The following is a 16,279-nucleotide window of genomic DNA, read 5'->3' on the forward strand; positions in this document are numbered from 1 at the left end:
GCTCTGCTAGGGACACTTCGCAGGAGGAGAATCCCTGTGCAAACAAACAAACAAAAATGCAGGAAAATCCCACTGCAAAGCAAACAGGCAAGGGGTTAGTGAATACATAAATGTGGTTAACAAGTTACTTCAGAGCCTGGCTTGAGATAACCAAACTAACAATGGTTAGTGCCACTCAATGGTGGGGTGCAGGGTTTTCATAACAATGTTCTCTTATACCCATAGACATCCTATCCTACACATACAATCTCACAACTCATGAAATAAAAGTCTGTTATTTTTACAAAATTATATAAATACACCATAACTTGAATTTGCAGCTCAAGTGGAACCCCCCCCCCCATTCACCCCCAGACCCTTGTAAAGTGCACCTATTGTCCTTCTTATGCTTTAGCTGTATGCCTGCTGAAGAATTCTGGAGAACTCAGAAGCTTGCTTACCAGTCTCTGGAGAGATGGCATGCAAATGTTCTCCGTAAATAATAAAGTGTGGTCCTCTCTAGACCAACCATGATATAGAGGTTAGGCTTCCTGAATATGAATCCTTTCTCTGCCATGGTAAAAGCTTGCAGGGCCACTTTGGCCAAGTTACTCTCTCACAAGCAGAGGTGGGATCCAGCAGGTTCTCACAGGTTCCCGAGAGTAGGTGACTAATTATTTGTGTGTGCCGAGAGGGGGTTACTAATTGGTGATTTTGCCACGTGATTTTTGCCTTAGTTACGCCCCTCCTCTCAGCAGTAGCGCGCAGAACTTGAAGCAGTCTAGCAGGAGGTGCACCGGCGTGCGTGGCAGCCTGCGCCTGCATGCATTCGTTTCCCGCCCAAGGACCGGCGCAGCGGCTGCGTCCTTGCCACACCCCCACCCCCGGAATGCCTGACCACGCCCCTGTTGTGCCCCGCCCAGCCCCATTGGAGCCACGCCACAGTTTGAATCCCACTACCATGGGAACCTGTTACTAATATTTTTGGATCCCACCACTGCTCACAAGGTTGTTGTGAGGATGAAATGGAGGCAGGAGAACAATGCTATAAGCCACTTTGGATCCCTACTGGGCCGAAAGGGGGAAACACACAAACATAAAATGGTTCTAATAAATGCATTTATCTGCTGTTGCTTTTGGGTTTCTTTTTATGGACCATCACCATTGCCTTTCTAGTAAATTTGAGATTTATGCCCTCTATTGCAAGCACTCTGATGACACGAGTTGAGAGATAAACTAACTGAGTAGGGATGTTTATGTTAATGCTTTCTTGCAGGAGCTAGATGGTCTTTTAGTATGCTCTTCTATAGCTACAGCTTGATCTTGTGTCACAAAAACATTTCCTAGAACAGTATACATTTAAATGAATATGTATTATGTAAACCAAGGCTCCCCAATGTGAGGCCCATGGGTGCCATGGCCCCCACCAAGTGTTTTAATGTGGGTGGGGCCAGGTGAGGCTCTTACCCAGCAGGGCCTCTGACTGGCCACTAAAAATCTGATTCTTTAAGCAAATTAAAATAACGTTGCCGTACCAGCACCCACCATAGCGTTGGCTTTATTCTCGACCCGCTTCCCCCGTGTATTTTTAAACACCCCTTTTCTCCCCTGTACTTGGGGTCCTTTGCATATGTGGTTCCACCTCCTGTGGCAGTGTTTTGTGATGAGCTCCACTTCCTGTGGAAGCCAGTTCGCGGCTGCACCCACCCACCTGTGCCAGAATTCCACTGGGGCCCACAGGCTCAAAAAAGGCTGGCAACTCTGATCCAAACTAAACATATCTGGCCAAAAAAAGAGAGAAAACACAAAGGAAGGAAAGTCTAGAAAATACTGGGAGGGTGCATTAGAGCCTCAGCCGCTGGTTTTCTGCCAATATTGAGTTTCACTCTTTGGGCTAATATTTTAAGGTAGCCTGAGAAGCTTCCCTGGAGTTTTCAAACCAGCCTCTCCCCCGTTCTCTTCGACATCTGCCCGAAGCGTTGCGATGCCAGGGCTTGGTTCAAATGCAGAGTAGGATATGCGCTGCAATGACCGTGTGGCTTTAACGCCTCGCCTCTTTTCCACTTCCCACCTTGAGTTTCTGCACGGGGCCTTCCCCCTTCTTCTCAGTTTCTTTTTTAAAAAACTGTTCCTTCCCCTAGAGGTCTTAACCGGTTTTTCTGCCCATCCTTTGAATAGCAGCAGGGCCGGGGTGAGTCACTGTTTGGAAATGGAGTGGGCGTGTGTGTGAATGTAGGAGAATGAATGATGTCAGGCCAGGCTGGGGCAGACAGCGGGAGGGAGGGAGGGAGGGAGGCAGCGAAGGAGGGAACGAGCCCGGAGCATGAAGCTGGCTGCAAACCCAGCGGCGCCTCCAAAAGCAGCGGCCGAGAGAGGCTGCCTTTCGGTCTCCCAGGAGCCGCCCTCCCGCTCAAGACGCCTCCCCAGCTGTTGCAGCGTCCAGGTAACGGTGCATCGGGCAAGCGCTGCAAGAGGAGAGCGAGGAAAGTTGGTTGCGGGGGAGAGGGCGAAGAAGTGCGAGCAAACTTTCTCTTCTAGCAGTTTCTGCCGGCGGCTCCTTAGAGCCAGAAGTGGCTCCGGCTCCCACTGGATAGATCCTGGAAGTGCCAAAGAGCCCGGACGCTGCAAAGGAGGCGTTGGAAGACTGGAAGCTCTGTCCCTTCCCAAATAAGTGGGCAAGAACCCATCTGTCAAGCCGGAGGTACTCGGAAGTACGCTGGTTTTTACTCTTTTCTGAAAGGATAGTCGTTGAAGTCTGTACTTGGGGAAAGATTCTTATGCTACTAAGTGTGAATGAGCTGAGTTAACCTGGTAACACTTTTTCTTGGGTTTTGTTATCTGTTTATTTATTTACTTTTTTAGAAAACGTGTTTTTTCCCCCTCCGTCCCTCTGATTTTAGTTTTAAAGCTGGTAAAAGCTGCTCATTGATTTGGTTCACGGAAGACTGCCAGGGGCCTGCATAACAAGTTAACATCGTGGAATGATTTTTGTATTTGCTCAGATAAGCTCTCAGGAACTACTTGAAAATCTTATTGGTTTCTCTGGTTCAGTGTTGCTGCTGGTATAATGTATTATGAGAACTTAACTGTAAACAAACATTTATTTTAGAAAGGTCTAAAGGGACAGCTCTTGTCCTCAGAGGAGTCCCTCCTGGTTTCCAATAGATCTTCCTGAGAACTGTTGAAGTATAAGCATTCTTTAATTCAGTTTATCTTCTATAGAACTATTTGGAGTCTTGCAATAACTTAAAAGTGCTCAGAGGCCGGGTATTGGCAGGCACTCAACATCCTTCTAACTACTGTCAACTTCTATATAGACTATGGAGTGAACAAGTCCATTTTAAAAGACAAAACCATTTAAATGTTTGAACTATTAGAATGTACTGTGACTCTGCTATGTTCCTGTTCTGTTGTATTTGGAAATTTTATATGTGATGGTGCTTTTATGGGAATCATTACTTCTGAGAGAATTTCTTGACTCTCAAGGAAGGCTTCTTAACCGAAAGCAAAAGCCCTGAGAATACCAAGAAAGAAATGACTTTATATTCTTTATTACATTGTGTTTAGTGGTTACAGTGAACATAGATGTTTGCCATTAACATTTACTAGATACTTCCATCCTTGAATGTTTCAGTTTATGAACATCTGGAGATAGTAGATTTTACTCAGAAGCTTGGAACCTGGTTTAGTTTCTTGGCAGTAAACAGTTTTGAAATTATTTGGCCTATTGTATTGAGGTGTATTGTTCTAAGTAGGTATCCTTTTTTCTGAAATCACTAATTAATCCTTTAGGTAATACTTCAGCAAATGTTTGCACAGAATCACTGACCATTGTAATGGGAGCAGCTTTGCAACTGCTACAGAATGAGGATTATCAGATATGAAGGGAAGGTATGAGAAAATATCTAGGAAAAGATAGTTTGAATCCACAAGACTTTTTCTTTCAAGCACTGAGCATGTGTTTCTGACTGTTAACTTTGGCTGTCACATTGTTCTAATAGCTGCTTCTTTTGGACCACAAGAGTCCTTGTGACAGTATGAACCTAGGTAGGGTTGCACCCTTCTAGGCTCATTGACTTTAATGAAACTAAAAGTGTGTAAGGATTGCACTGTAACTAGCTTATTTAAATATATCAGATTTTTAATGAGAATCCCAGTTATCCTTTGTTGAGTGATTTGTGTTCTGTGCTGCAGGGAATAAATCTTCTGCCAGATTTTTTTTTTTTTGTAAACATACAAAGTACTTAACACGTCTGGTTATTATGTATTATTTGGGACTTAACCTTATAATTACTCTGGACTGAAATTTCTCATTTGAATAATTTGCCAAATTATTGTTTAAATTGGGTAATGTTGTTAAAGTCAGTGAGTTAGATCAAAAGAACCATGAGCCTAAGTTAATTTGTGATGTTATTCCCAAATGTTTGTGCATTTGTGGTGTTCTGTAATTGGTAGGTTCTTCATAAGTGAAAAACTTTGACAAACAGAACATCATCTTTGAATGTAGTTTCACTTTGTCTCATTAGACTAAGGTGTAAAACAGCCCTCCCATGAGCACAATACGCTGCACATGGGTGATCTCATGGAGAAGATTCAATGAGTTCTGAATAATATAAAAGTTGAACTGATAAAAATAAGTTTGCAGTAAAAAAAATGACAACTGAAAAAGTTGTGACAACCTCATGTCAGTTACAAGAGAACAGGATATTAATTTCAGTCAAATTCGAGCCCTTCGGGGAAGAGGCGGCCTAGAAATCTAAAATATAAATATAAATAAAATAAAATAAATAAGAATGTAGTAATTTTAAAACTTTTTTCCTAGGATAAACTTTTTATTTTGAAAATATTATTTAGTAGACACAACTAGTTTTGCTGTTAATCAAACAGCTTTTTCTATGGCAAGGGTGGGCATTTTTCCCCCGCCTTGAAGCAGGTTAAGTCCCTGCCTACTTCGGAGTGCTTCAAACAGAGAGTTGGTTCTTCCTGTGTCCAGAGCCAGCAATCTGTCATCGCTTTCAGATTGTTCATGTTTATGTGTGATGGATTCCTTATTGCAGCAAGAGGCTGTTGTCTGCTGCAGCAGACAGCCAGATGTGGCCTTCTTTTTCATTCTGCAGTTTATAATGACACTCTACTGTTGAGCTGCTCAGTATCTGTTCCGAGGGATTGGCCTGCTATTCCCAAGAGATTGCTAAACAGTCCAAAGACCTGGATAAAAAAGCTCCCACAGAGCAGGTGATGCTTTTAGGTTGGTCTATAGTAAATTTTATAAATCATGATACTTTTGGTAGTTTATACAATTCATAATTCTTTCAGCAGATGGCAAAAAAACCCCCACTTGGTAACCTTTTATATTTCCGTAACCATACCATGAAGCCATTTCTTAATTTAGAGTGTGACTTTAATCAATAGCTTCTGGTTTTAAGGCTTATTCTTTTGTAAATCATCATCCTAAGTGCCCAGTTCCACTTTTGGTTTATAGAACAGAGTACATTTTGTAATACAAGAATTTCTATGCAAGTATCTTTCCGCTGTCCGCCTGATGATGATGATATGCAATGCTGATCCACCTCCTGATGTTCCCTGTCACTCCTTGTATCAGGCCAGCAAAGGATATTCATACATCAATTTTTTTAATTTAAAAAAATATGTATTTTGCAATGCATTGGTTTTGGGTATGAAATTGTAACATGAGAAGTAGCCCTTAATGGCAGCAAGCACGGAGAGCATTTGTAGAACAAAAATGAGAGTACTTGGAATAAGTGGTTTGAAAACTGCAGCCAAGCAGACACTTTAATGTTCTAGGGCTGCCAGGACCAACTGCTCAATAAGAATTGAAGTTTAAAGTTACCCACTCTGACCTTATGTTCATGCCTATTTTCATTTGGAGACACATGTCCAGTGGGGCGGGGTGGGAAGAAGAAGAAGGTGAAATTGTTTAAGGGCTTGTTGCCCTGTTGGGTGTCAGTGCTGGCATAAGAAAAAAACCCTAAAATCATTCAGTTCACCTATGTAATTGCTTCCTTTCAAATATTCTAATAAGATTACTCAAAACATGTTTAAAAGACTGTTGAGATCCAGGTGAGGGTCATAATTTAGAAATATTCCTTATTTTTACAGACGTTTTAAAAAGTTCCCATATCCGTAGCTATGAACTGGTGGGAACCATTCATAAACTACCGAAAGCTGCAAGTATAAGCTGAATGGCATTGAGGTGGAACTGGCTGAGGCTCATTCCGCACATGCAGAATAACGCACTTTCAAACTGCCTTCAGTGCTCTTTGAAGCTGTGCGGAATGGCAAAAACCACTTGCAAACAGTTGTGAAAGTGGTTTGAAAACGCATTATTTTGCGTGTGCGGAAGGGGCCTGAGTTTCAGGGACATGCTGGTTGTGGATATGTATGCCAAAATGTCATTGTTTATGTTTTTCAGATGCAAAGACAACTTCATATCTTTTTTATTATAGCCATTATCAAATACAATAATATTAAGTCTGGAAGTAGGACTTCCACTGGTTAATGTGCTCTAGAGCAAACGGCCAGGTTTTTATGCATGGTCATAAACAAACGATCTTAATTTTGCTGTGTATTTTGTCTTTTAATTTTTTGTCTTTTATTTTAAATCTTTGTACTATGCCATTAAAGGTTATCTGTATCTATCTATCACTGGTTAATGTTCAGTTAACTTAGGCTGCAGACTGGGCTGAATGTTCCTTTTCTTTCCTTTTTCTAAAAGATGAGCTAATTTAGTTTTCAAACCAGCTTTTTAGAGGTTGCTTTTAATTTAATGGATTTTAATCCTAATCTTTGTATATAAAGTACACTGTACCTAATCTGTGTCCAGGTAGTCTTCAATACATTTTGATCACTTTATAAACGTGGGTGCCATGACACTTCATTTTAATACGGATACAGTACTACTATATGCCGAGCAGATGCTGGGAAGCCAACCCTTAACAGAGGCGTTGCTGTCTTTCAGAATCTCTGCCTATTAGGAGAGTCATTGTACCATGGACACTACTGTCCCAGTCTATTCCAAAGGGTATTAAGAATCACAGACAGTACTGTCCCAGCTGATGCTGTGACATTTATTTAGGAGCTAAAACAAGGCATTCACAGGAAATTTGCTGCAAGACAGGCAACTACTGTTTCCTCAGTTCTGCATCTGTACCATCTACCATGGTCAAATATGAGCTCAGACTTAGGCTGCTATGGCTTAAGAGCAAGCTTCATTTATTTCAGTGGCATTTTAGCTTTATGTGTGTTTAATGGAGAAAGTAGCTCTCAGATGTTTCTCGTTATTTCTACACAAGTATGGATAAGCATGACTCGGGTCGATTAAATTCAAAGCAAACACATTCAGAGGTAAATCCATTGAAATCTGCCAGATTTATTTCAGAGCAAACCGTGTTAGAGTTAGATTATTCAAAGTACAAACCATTTGGTATTAGGACTGATTCACTGGTCAAATATCATCAATGGACTTCCTATTCTTTAACAGCAGTAATATATTTGAAAACATCCCCAAGGAGTTAACAATGCTGCTATGCTGGAATCTTAATTATTATTATTATTTTTTGCTTAATCATTATGGTGTCATTTGTTAGCAAGGCCAGAAATGAGGGCTGCTCGTTTCCCCAGCTGGGCAGTAGCCAGCATTGCAAAGATACAAATGCAGGCATCTCCAAGTGAGAACACAAGAAACTATCGAGGGAGAAGCCAACCATCGCTTTCTGGAAAAAGAAAAAGTGTCCTTCCTGTTCACTTCATTTTTTTTGTTAACTTTTTTTTAAAGTGTAGACTGACATGGCATTTTTGAAAAAGAGAAGAACTGCTTGATTAATCTTTCACGTTTGCAGAACCCTTCACTGGCATTAACATTCGTTTCCTCATCATTTTTCCTTGCTTTCCGAGCATGAAGCAATGTCCGTAACTGATGACTGTACCACACTGTATATGAATGCATGGTGTCGCATTATACAACTTATCTTTCTAGAATAAATGAACTGCTGCCAAGTTGGAGAAACTGAGAAAATGTATATGGTAGCAAATTATTCTTGAGGGAATTTTTTTTCTGTTTCCAAGTTTATCTTCCTCCTTTAGAAAATATTCAGATTATACTACATATTTAAATAGTGTTAATTTTGTAACAGATCTCAAGACGCTTCACAGTTAAATTGTCCTTGTTGGTTTAATTCACTTAGCATATTTTTGTCTGCATATAGCTTCTTTAAAATACTTTCTAAAACATACTGGTAATAATTCTGTTAATGTATGGTGTTAGCAGGTTCTATTGTAAAACTACTGTGATTCTTGCTGTGGGACCTCTCAGTACAAGACTGATCTACTGGGAATGTTAGTTATTAACACCATTCAGTTTATTGTGTCATTCGCATAACCTGCAGTAAAGTCAAAGGGGACTTATGCCTACCCAGTAGGGTTTCAAGGCAAAAGGCTAATAGAGATGGTTTGCCATTGCCTTCCTCTGCATAGTTACCCTGATAGTCCTTGGTGTTCTCCCATCCAAGTACTGACCAGAACCTATCACGCTGAGCTTCTGAAATCTGACAAGATCAGGCTAGTCTGGGCCATCCAGGTGAGGGCAGTTTGTAATTTGGGATAGTTAAGTAGCTTGAACTCTTTAAGTGTTTGCTTATAGGCCAGTTTTGATTTCCACTCTATCTAAAAGTGAATACAAGATTCCTCCCCTGCCCCGCCATGTGAATGATGTGATGCACATACAGAACAGAAACAGTCATGAGGAACAGAAAGCAAGGGCTAATACTCAAATGAGATCTCTTTCGTTTTGAAGAGCAGTTGACTTTTATACCCTGCTTTTCTCTACTGAAAAGAGTCTCCAAGTGGCTTACAATCACCTCCCCTTCTCCCCCAATAGGCACCTTGTGAGGGAGGCAAGGCTGAGAGAATCCTGAGAAAACTGTGACTAACAGAATATTGAACCCAGTTCTCTAGATTAGAGACCACTGGTTGCATGGAGGAACTGGGAATCAAACCTGGATCTCCAGATTTGAATGTGCAGCTCTTAACCACTACACCATGCTGATTAATTAAACAGTTTAAAAATGAACAGTCTGATTTTAGTTTAAATTGACATTCTAGGTATGTCTGCATTAACTATTTTCTCTGAGATTTGTCCAAAGATGCATGAGCATAGTTCACACCCTGTTTTAGATGGTGTCTCAAATCAGCAGAAGGTCATCCTGAGGAACTTTGTCCATTACAACTGTATTACTTCATATGATATGGCAGGTTGACTTTTCCCATGAGCTGAATCAATGTCCCAGCCTGCTGCTGAACACTCAGGATGGTTCACAGCCTTGAAATTTATTCCGTTGGTGCTGTTTGCTGATGTGGATAGCATCAGACCACAGGCAATGAAGGCTCCTTTGCTTTTCTTGTTCCAGAGAGCACTGCAGAGTTGACATTTTGGGACCCATTCCATGACTGTTCTTTCTGGCATGGAAATATTTGGTCTGTATTTCAGCAAATCCAGCAGCTGCTGCGGCACTTAAATTTTAAGGGAGATGTCCAGGACCTGCTGTTCCTTTGATAATTTTCATTGTGGAATGGCTCCCAAATAACTCTCTTCCCTTCAATTAATGGGGATGTAATTTAATATCACAGGAAGAGTTTTAAACAAGAATAGCCTTATGGCAGTAGTAACTCTCTTTTTTGTACATTATTCAGGTGTGTATTCTGGGACAGCACTAATAGGTGGACAGTTCTAGCACTTGTATGTGAAAAGTTGTTCTTACCAAAACGAGACTGAGAAAAGGATACAAGGAAAGAAATCTTAATTTCCTTTCCTTTGGGGTGTTTAATTAGTTCTCGGTGTTGCATTTCAGGCTGTAAAAGTTCAGTCACTAGTTTGTTATACCATAATTTTTTTAATTCATGTGAGGAAATGTACACATATTTTTAACATGTGTGGTTTACTTATATAGTAAGTCTTTTTAAGTTCAACAGCACTTTAAAGACTCACAAGATTTCCAGAGTATAAGTTTTGGAGAGTCAAAGCTCTCTTTGGCAGATATCGGGAGTTTGGACTCTCAAATGCTTATACTTGAAAGTCTTCTTGGTCTTTAACATGCCACTGTACTCAACTCTTTCTCTTCTGCTGCAGACCTACACAGCTATCCACCTGAAACAAAGATTAGGATGCAATCAGAAAAGCCTACACTATGGGACGGGGGATAGGAAAAGACCTGGAAGTCACCTTGATTGCTTGAGGTCAGAAGATACACTAAGATAGGAAAACAAAAATCTGATATACAAATGGCTGTCTCCCTTCCCTGGGGAAGGACACTTTGAGATGGTGAAATATTTTCTTGAAGCTTCAGTTGTTAGGTATGTCCCCACCCTACTCGCAAAGTCAGTATTATTCAACTTGTAGGATCAGGGTTGAGGAAGTGGTTCTGATGAAGCTTTACCTTAGTAAAACTTGTATCTTTATTCTTAGATGCTCTTTTATTTTAGCCGTGGATCCTAAAAATAGGCTTAATCAGTACTGAATTGCAATTGATGTAACCCCTTGGGCCTAGAGCAAAGAACAGCAAGCCTTATTGGCTGAAGGAAGAATGTATTGATTTCTCCCGCTGATTCTCTGTATTACTGAGATCATCCACTCTGCTCTCCAGGAATGTCATCAGTAAATGACAATTTCTCACCCTCCTTTTGCAGCTCTTTCCCCCATGCCTATTTGAAATATTTTGTGTTAATACAGTAAACATTCCTTGGCACTGCAGCCAGTTGGAGCAGAGTAAGGTCTGTTGGTCATGCGAATCATATAGACTTATTTGAGCTCATTGCTGGAGGACTTCCAGAGGGAAATAATCTGTTGCTCCAAGTTTCCATCAAGGAACATTACTCAGTAAATCTGTGTATTTCCATCCCTTCCAAAGCAACATAACACATAGGAGCTACATGAATTTGACAAACTACTTCATCACGTTGTTTTGCTTCCTGTAGGCAGAAAGGCTACTAAATCAAAGAGTGTGTTGGTTTGAGGGGTATGATGGATCAAAACTGGTTGGTTCAGTAAAATCACTTCCGATCTGTTCTTTTTAAAGCCAACTGAGAAACAAATAGGAATTGAAACATTACACTTTTAATTGAATAGTGACATCGTCACCGTAATTCAGTGCTTCATATTTAAGGTGCTTTCCACATGGGACAGGATTGTGTGCTTTTCCCATAATTGCTGCAGCTGCCAGTGCAGCACAGCAGCAACAGAGCTCCATCATGTTTCAAGTTTTCCTGCTCCAGGCAACTGGGGCTTCTCATTTTTCCTCAAGAGCAGTAATAATATCACCATCTGTGTGTCAGGTTCTCTGAATTCTTAGCTTTCATTGTAAAAAGAAAAGCAAGTCTCTAGCCCTTTTTATTGTGGAAATGTAAGAGAAAGGTGTATCTTTGCAATCAAAGGGACTAAAGATACGCCCCCACCCCGCAACAGAATTCAGAAATTGAGAGAAACTGGTACACAGATAGTTATATCATTGCTAAATTTTGTTCTTTAAAAACAAATACATGTAAGCCTCTAGTCCAGGGTTGCCAACCTCCAGGGGGTGGCTGGATATCAACGAAGATTATGACTGATCTCCAGGTGTTGGAGATCAGTTCTGCTGGAGAAAATGGCTGTTTTGGAAGGTGAACTCTATGGCAATTACAGTCCCTTCCCAGGTTTCACATCCCAAATTCCCAACCTAGACCTAGCAACCTTACTCTTGTCCAGTGGTGGCACCCATGGCACTCCAGATGTTCATGGACTACAATTCCCATCAGCCTCTCCCAGCACAGCCAATTGCCCATGCTGGCAGGGGCTGCTGGGAATTGTAGTCCATGAACATCTGGAGTGCCATAAGTTCGCCACCACTGCTCTAGTCTTTTGTGTTGCGGAGATATTCTTTTCCACAATGAAAGGGGCTAGAGACTTGCTTTTCTTTTTATAATGAAAGCTGGAAATTCAGAGAGCCAGATATACAGATGGTTGTAAGGTTATATTACTATGACAATATTCAGTGGCCAATTAAAAAAGAAAAAAAGTCCACCCACCCCCTTCTGGTGGTGGGAGAGGGAAACAGGCACTGAGGGAGACAGAAGGAAGAAAAATGGACTGCCATGCGGCCAGGAAAATCCAAACATTCGTGCACACATGGCGGCCCTGCAGGCTTTATTGTGATGTCCCCCCAAAACTTTACAGCAAAGAAATGTTGATCGGAGAAAAACTGGGAAAGTGCACCATCATTCTGTGGAAAAGTAAAAGCCACCACTCCAATTACCAGCAGCTTTGGACTCTGGCAAATACCTTATGTGGAAATGGCCTAAAAGTATACTTCTAAGAGTATAGATGAGCAGGTCCACAGCCCTTCAAGTTGCAGGCACTTAAAAATGTTATTCTTGTCCAGTCCCACAGTGCAATGAGTTTACTGTCTTGAATGCTGCTTGTTAATCTTTGTAGGTAATTTTATGTGGAAGAAAATAATATTTGGATTTATCATGGTAAGTGTGTTGCTCATTTAATCTGTGAAACTCTTCTCATGGTGTTTATATAGAACTGTAAAGGGGGTAACTTTACAGGGCCCTGCCAAAAACTGGTATTTGTACAGTGACTAAACATGGTTTGCATTTTAAATGCAGCATGAGTGGATTGTTTGTCGAAATGAATGCAACCTTTCTGGCTGTGTTATGAACAAATCTGCTAGATACACAAAATAACAATGAATTAATAACTTAAAACTAATATGGAATTGAGTCTGATAACAGCATACATTCTGTTTACCAAGTAATAAGTCTGCCTAATTATTTTGTTGGAAATATATTCTGGAGCGGTTGTTGGCTATTCAGGCTGTCCCCATGGTGTAGCAGAATGCAAGATTTTAGAAATTCTGCAATATAGATCCCATAGTTGGTGCCAAGGTATCATTACAAGTAGGTTTGCAAACCATGGTTTGCTGCCAATGGCAATTAGGCAAAATTCCAGTTCAGATGAAGTAACTGTAGTTTGGTACCAAAGCCCAAAAAGAAAGAGAGGCATATTCTTGTAAGAGGAAGAAGAGAGAGATGAGCACATGAGTCAGGGAAACTCTTAATCTTCTAATCATGGCAATAGACCAGGGTTGTCATGTGGCCCAGGGGCTAGATCCAGCCCTTAAGAGGGCTTTTCAGGCCCACGAGCCAGCTGAGGCAACCCCCCTTGCTCCTGAGGAGCTCACACACATACCCCCCCCCCCCCCCCAGTGCTGATCTGGTCTGGCAAGCTTCCTTGGTGCTGACCAGCCAAGGCACCTGCCCCTCCCTTGGGCTCGGCCCAACCAAATCACATTATGCTATATCCCGCCCTTGGAACAAATGAGTTTGACAACCCTAGACTAGACAGTATTAAATGTGCACGGAGCCATACAGTAGTGCCAGAACTTCCCTTTAGAGAATAAAGTTTTCAGCCAATAGCATTAGTTAATTCTTTTTCTTTACATAAAATCTAGAATCTATTATAAACTGTCAGTAGCAGTTGTGGAAACGTTATACATTCATGCTCATTGACAGTATCCTTAGAAAATGTAATAGTTTTGCTAAACAGACTAAATGAAAGGCTAATATAGGCTTTCATAGCATTGAAAGACTTTGTATTTGCTATATTTTACAGCTGTAGATACCACAACTTGGAAAGTGCCAGACTTCAGTTATCTATATTTGTACCAAACAAGTAATTGTGATTCTTACTTTAGGAGAACTGTTTTAGTTTATCCTAATGTTGCTTATGAGTAATGGGAAGTTCATTGCTTAGTGACACACTTAGATTGAGTAATTGAGTTGATTTGTTGGTTGCTAAGGTGCATAATATAATAACATATCTTTTTGAGAGAGCTTGTGGCTGCGTAAATGGAAACTCTTCAGCTAGACACTTTGGAAACTCTTCAGCTAGACCCTTCAAATAAGCAGCATGCACACCTTGTTTGTGCTGGTGTTTTCAGGGCTTTGGCCATAGAAGTCAGAAGCACATTTTTGGTATACAAACAATGAAAGTGGTCTCTACCTCCCCACTCTGGATTGGTTTGTTTTTCTGCCAATCTGTGGTTTTCCCCAAATTTGCAAAATGCTTCTTTAGCTTCAGAATTATGTGAATTAATGGTTCTTGGATTTATCTATCATATTCATTTTTGTAAGGATACTTCTATAATACGTTACCAGTGAAATGTCATATGAAAGGTAGGCTCCTTCCAAGTGGAGGGTTTTCCCAGAATGAAACACAGGAGAAGCCCTTGGAGAATGTCCACGTGACATCAGGCTCATTCTGAATATGACTTGTAGTATTCGTGGAACTGTCTTAATTAATTCCAGTTAAAGGGGGAGTTGCTGGTGGACTTGCACTCAAAGCAACCATCTGAATGCGCCGTTCATAGACACTATGAGGACAGAACTGTGTTTGGAGTTGCCAACCTCCAGGTGGAGCCTGGAGATCTTCTGGAATCACAACTGATTTGTGGACTACAGAAACCAGTTTCCCAGGAGAAAACGACCACTTTGGAAGGCAGACTCTTTACACCATGTTCTGCTGAGGCCCCTCTCCTCTCAAACTCCACCCACCACAGGCTCAGCCCCCCAAATCTCCAGGTACTTCCCAACCTGGAAGCGGCAACCCTAGCTAAGCTCCACTTTCAAAATGGCAAGAGGCAGCCATTTCTTTCCTTTTTGAGCTCTATAAGGGGCCTAATCTACGGCTATACTGTAGTGCAGGGGGGTCCAACTCTGGTGCTTCAGATGTTCATGGACTGCAATTCCCACCAACCCCTGCTGGCATGGCCAACTGGCCATACCATCAAGGGCTGATGGGAATTGTAGTCCATGAACATCTCCTGCGGTAATGTTACAGTGCAGTTCAGTAGGAAAAGTGAAATGAAACTCCAGGACATGGAGCACCCCCGTGCAGTTGTTTTGAAGCCTGCACAGAAATAGCATCAGGAAACAGGAGCAGTGAGCCAAGCCATAAGAAGGCTGTGGGTGTAGCTCCTGCCTTCTCCTGCATCCCTTGCTCTCGCCAGAGTGGGGCGTGGGGCCTGTTCTTGCACTCCCACCCAGAAGTAGCCTTAATGTCTTGAGGAGAAACGTATCATGCATGTTGTGATGATCTTGCAATGATTTTTCTCCGCCAGGCGAATTTACTGCCTAAGACGGAGAGTAATTCCAATTCCGTTGCTCACCACTGCCAAATTTGCAAGTGAAAGGAAGAGTTGGCAATACGATATATTTATAAATGTGCAAACTTGAGATGTTTTTAAAGCACCATCCAGTAGAAATCCAGACAATGCTCTCTCCAAAGTACATCCAATTCAATTGTATGTACTGAATTTCCTAAAAGGCTTCTTGCCAATGCCTGCAGTAAAAGCATTTTCAAAATGTTCACAAGAAGCTATCATCAGTTTAATGGATATTTGGATGACTCTAGAGTGAGTGGAATTATTGTTGCTGTATGATCAGCACAAAACCCTAGTTTTTAGATAGTAAGAAGTTTCTGACCGCGTAAGCTTTCCTTTCCCTTCCTCCTTGGATATTATTAAAAACACGTTAAGTAAATATATTGAATCCTGGGTATAAAACAAAATGGACAACAGAAAAAGAAAGGGGATACCTTTGTTGAAGAACAATAGTTTATTACAATTCATCCTACCATTCCTCTAAGAAATTAAGTGGAGTTTTAAGCCTTGTGTCAACTTTGTGAAATAAGTTTAGCTGGGAAATAGTGACTTCTTATAGCAGTGAGGGATTTTAAACTTAGTTTTACCTGTCTTACCAGTGCTCCACATTGTTGATGATAGCAATTTACAAGGCATTTTCATTTTTTGGGTTCTTTTTGGTGCAGACGTTATGCCTTAATAATTCAAAGGTTAAAGTCTTTCCTTCAATGGTATGGCGATAGCCTTAAGCCTAATCTCTTCCCCCCCTCCCCGACACACATACATATTATTTTCCCTTTTCCCTTATAACTATACCCTAATAAAAGATCCTAATCCTGCAGAAGATAGGAAAAACTTTACTCTTTGCACATAAACTCATCTTTCTATAATAAGGGGGTTATCCATCTCTTTCCATCTTTGCCAAATAAAGAGTATTCGGAGACAAAGTGAGTAAAGACACCTATATTCCCTGTGTCACAAAAGCACCTACATTCTGAAAAGCAACTACAGCAAAACAGCCTTTTAATTCATTTTATCATGCAGTTTAAAAAAAATACAGTATCTGGGAATACTCAGAGATTTTAAATATACCCAGAAGATTACCA

At 41.0% G+C, this 16,279-nt stretch overlaps 1 protein-coding gene across 3 annotated transcripts in view; it reads left to right on the forward strand.

Annotated features, from left to right (window-relative positions):
* The first annotated feature begins 2,277 nt into the window (after positions 1–2,277).
* The window catches only part of SGMS2 (sphingomyelin synthase 2), a 47,376-nt gene continuing 33,374 nt past the window's right edge, over positions 2,278–16,279 (forward strand). The window contains exons 1-2 of one of the 3 annotated variants that reach the window (XM_048509836.1): positions 2,278–2,422; positions 2,521–2,690. The gene's annotated coding sequence lies outside the window, so the exon portion shown is untranslated. Of the gene's footprint in view, positions 2,691–16,279 lie in introns of all 3 variants that reach the window. The other 2 variants (XM_048509835.1, XM_048509837.1) reach the window with 2 other exon arrangements.

Source organism: Sphaerodactylus townsendi, linkage group LG10 (genome assembly GCF_021028975.2).
Source record: "Sphaerodactylus townsendi isolate TG3544 linkage group LG10, MPM_Stown_v2.3, whole genome shotgun sequence".
In the NCBI taxonomy this organism is placed as follows: domain Eukaryota; kingdom Metazoa; phylum Chordata; class Lepidosauria; order Squamata; family Sphaerodactylidae; genus Sphaerodactylus; species Sphaerodactylus townsendi.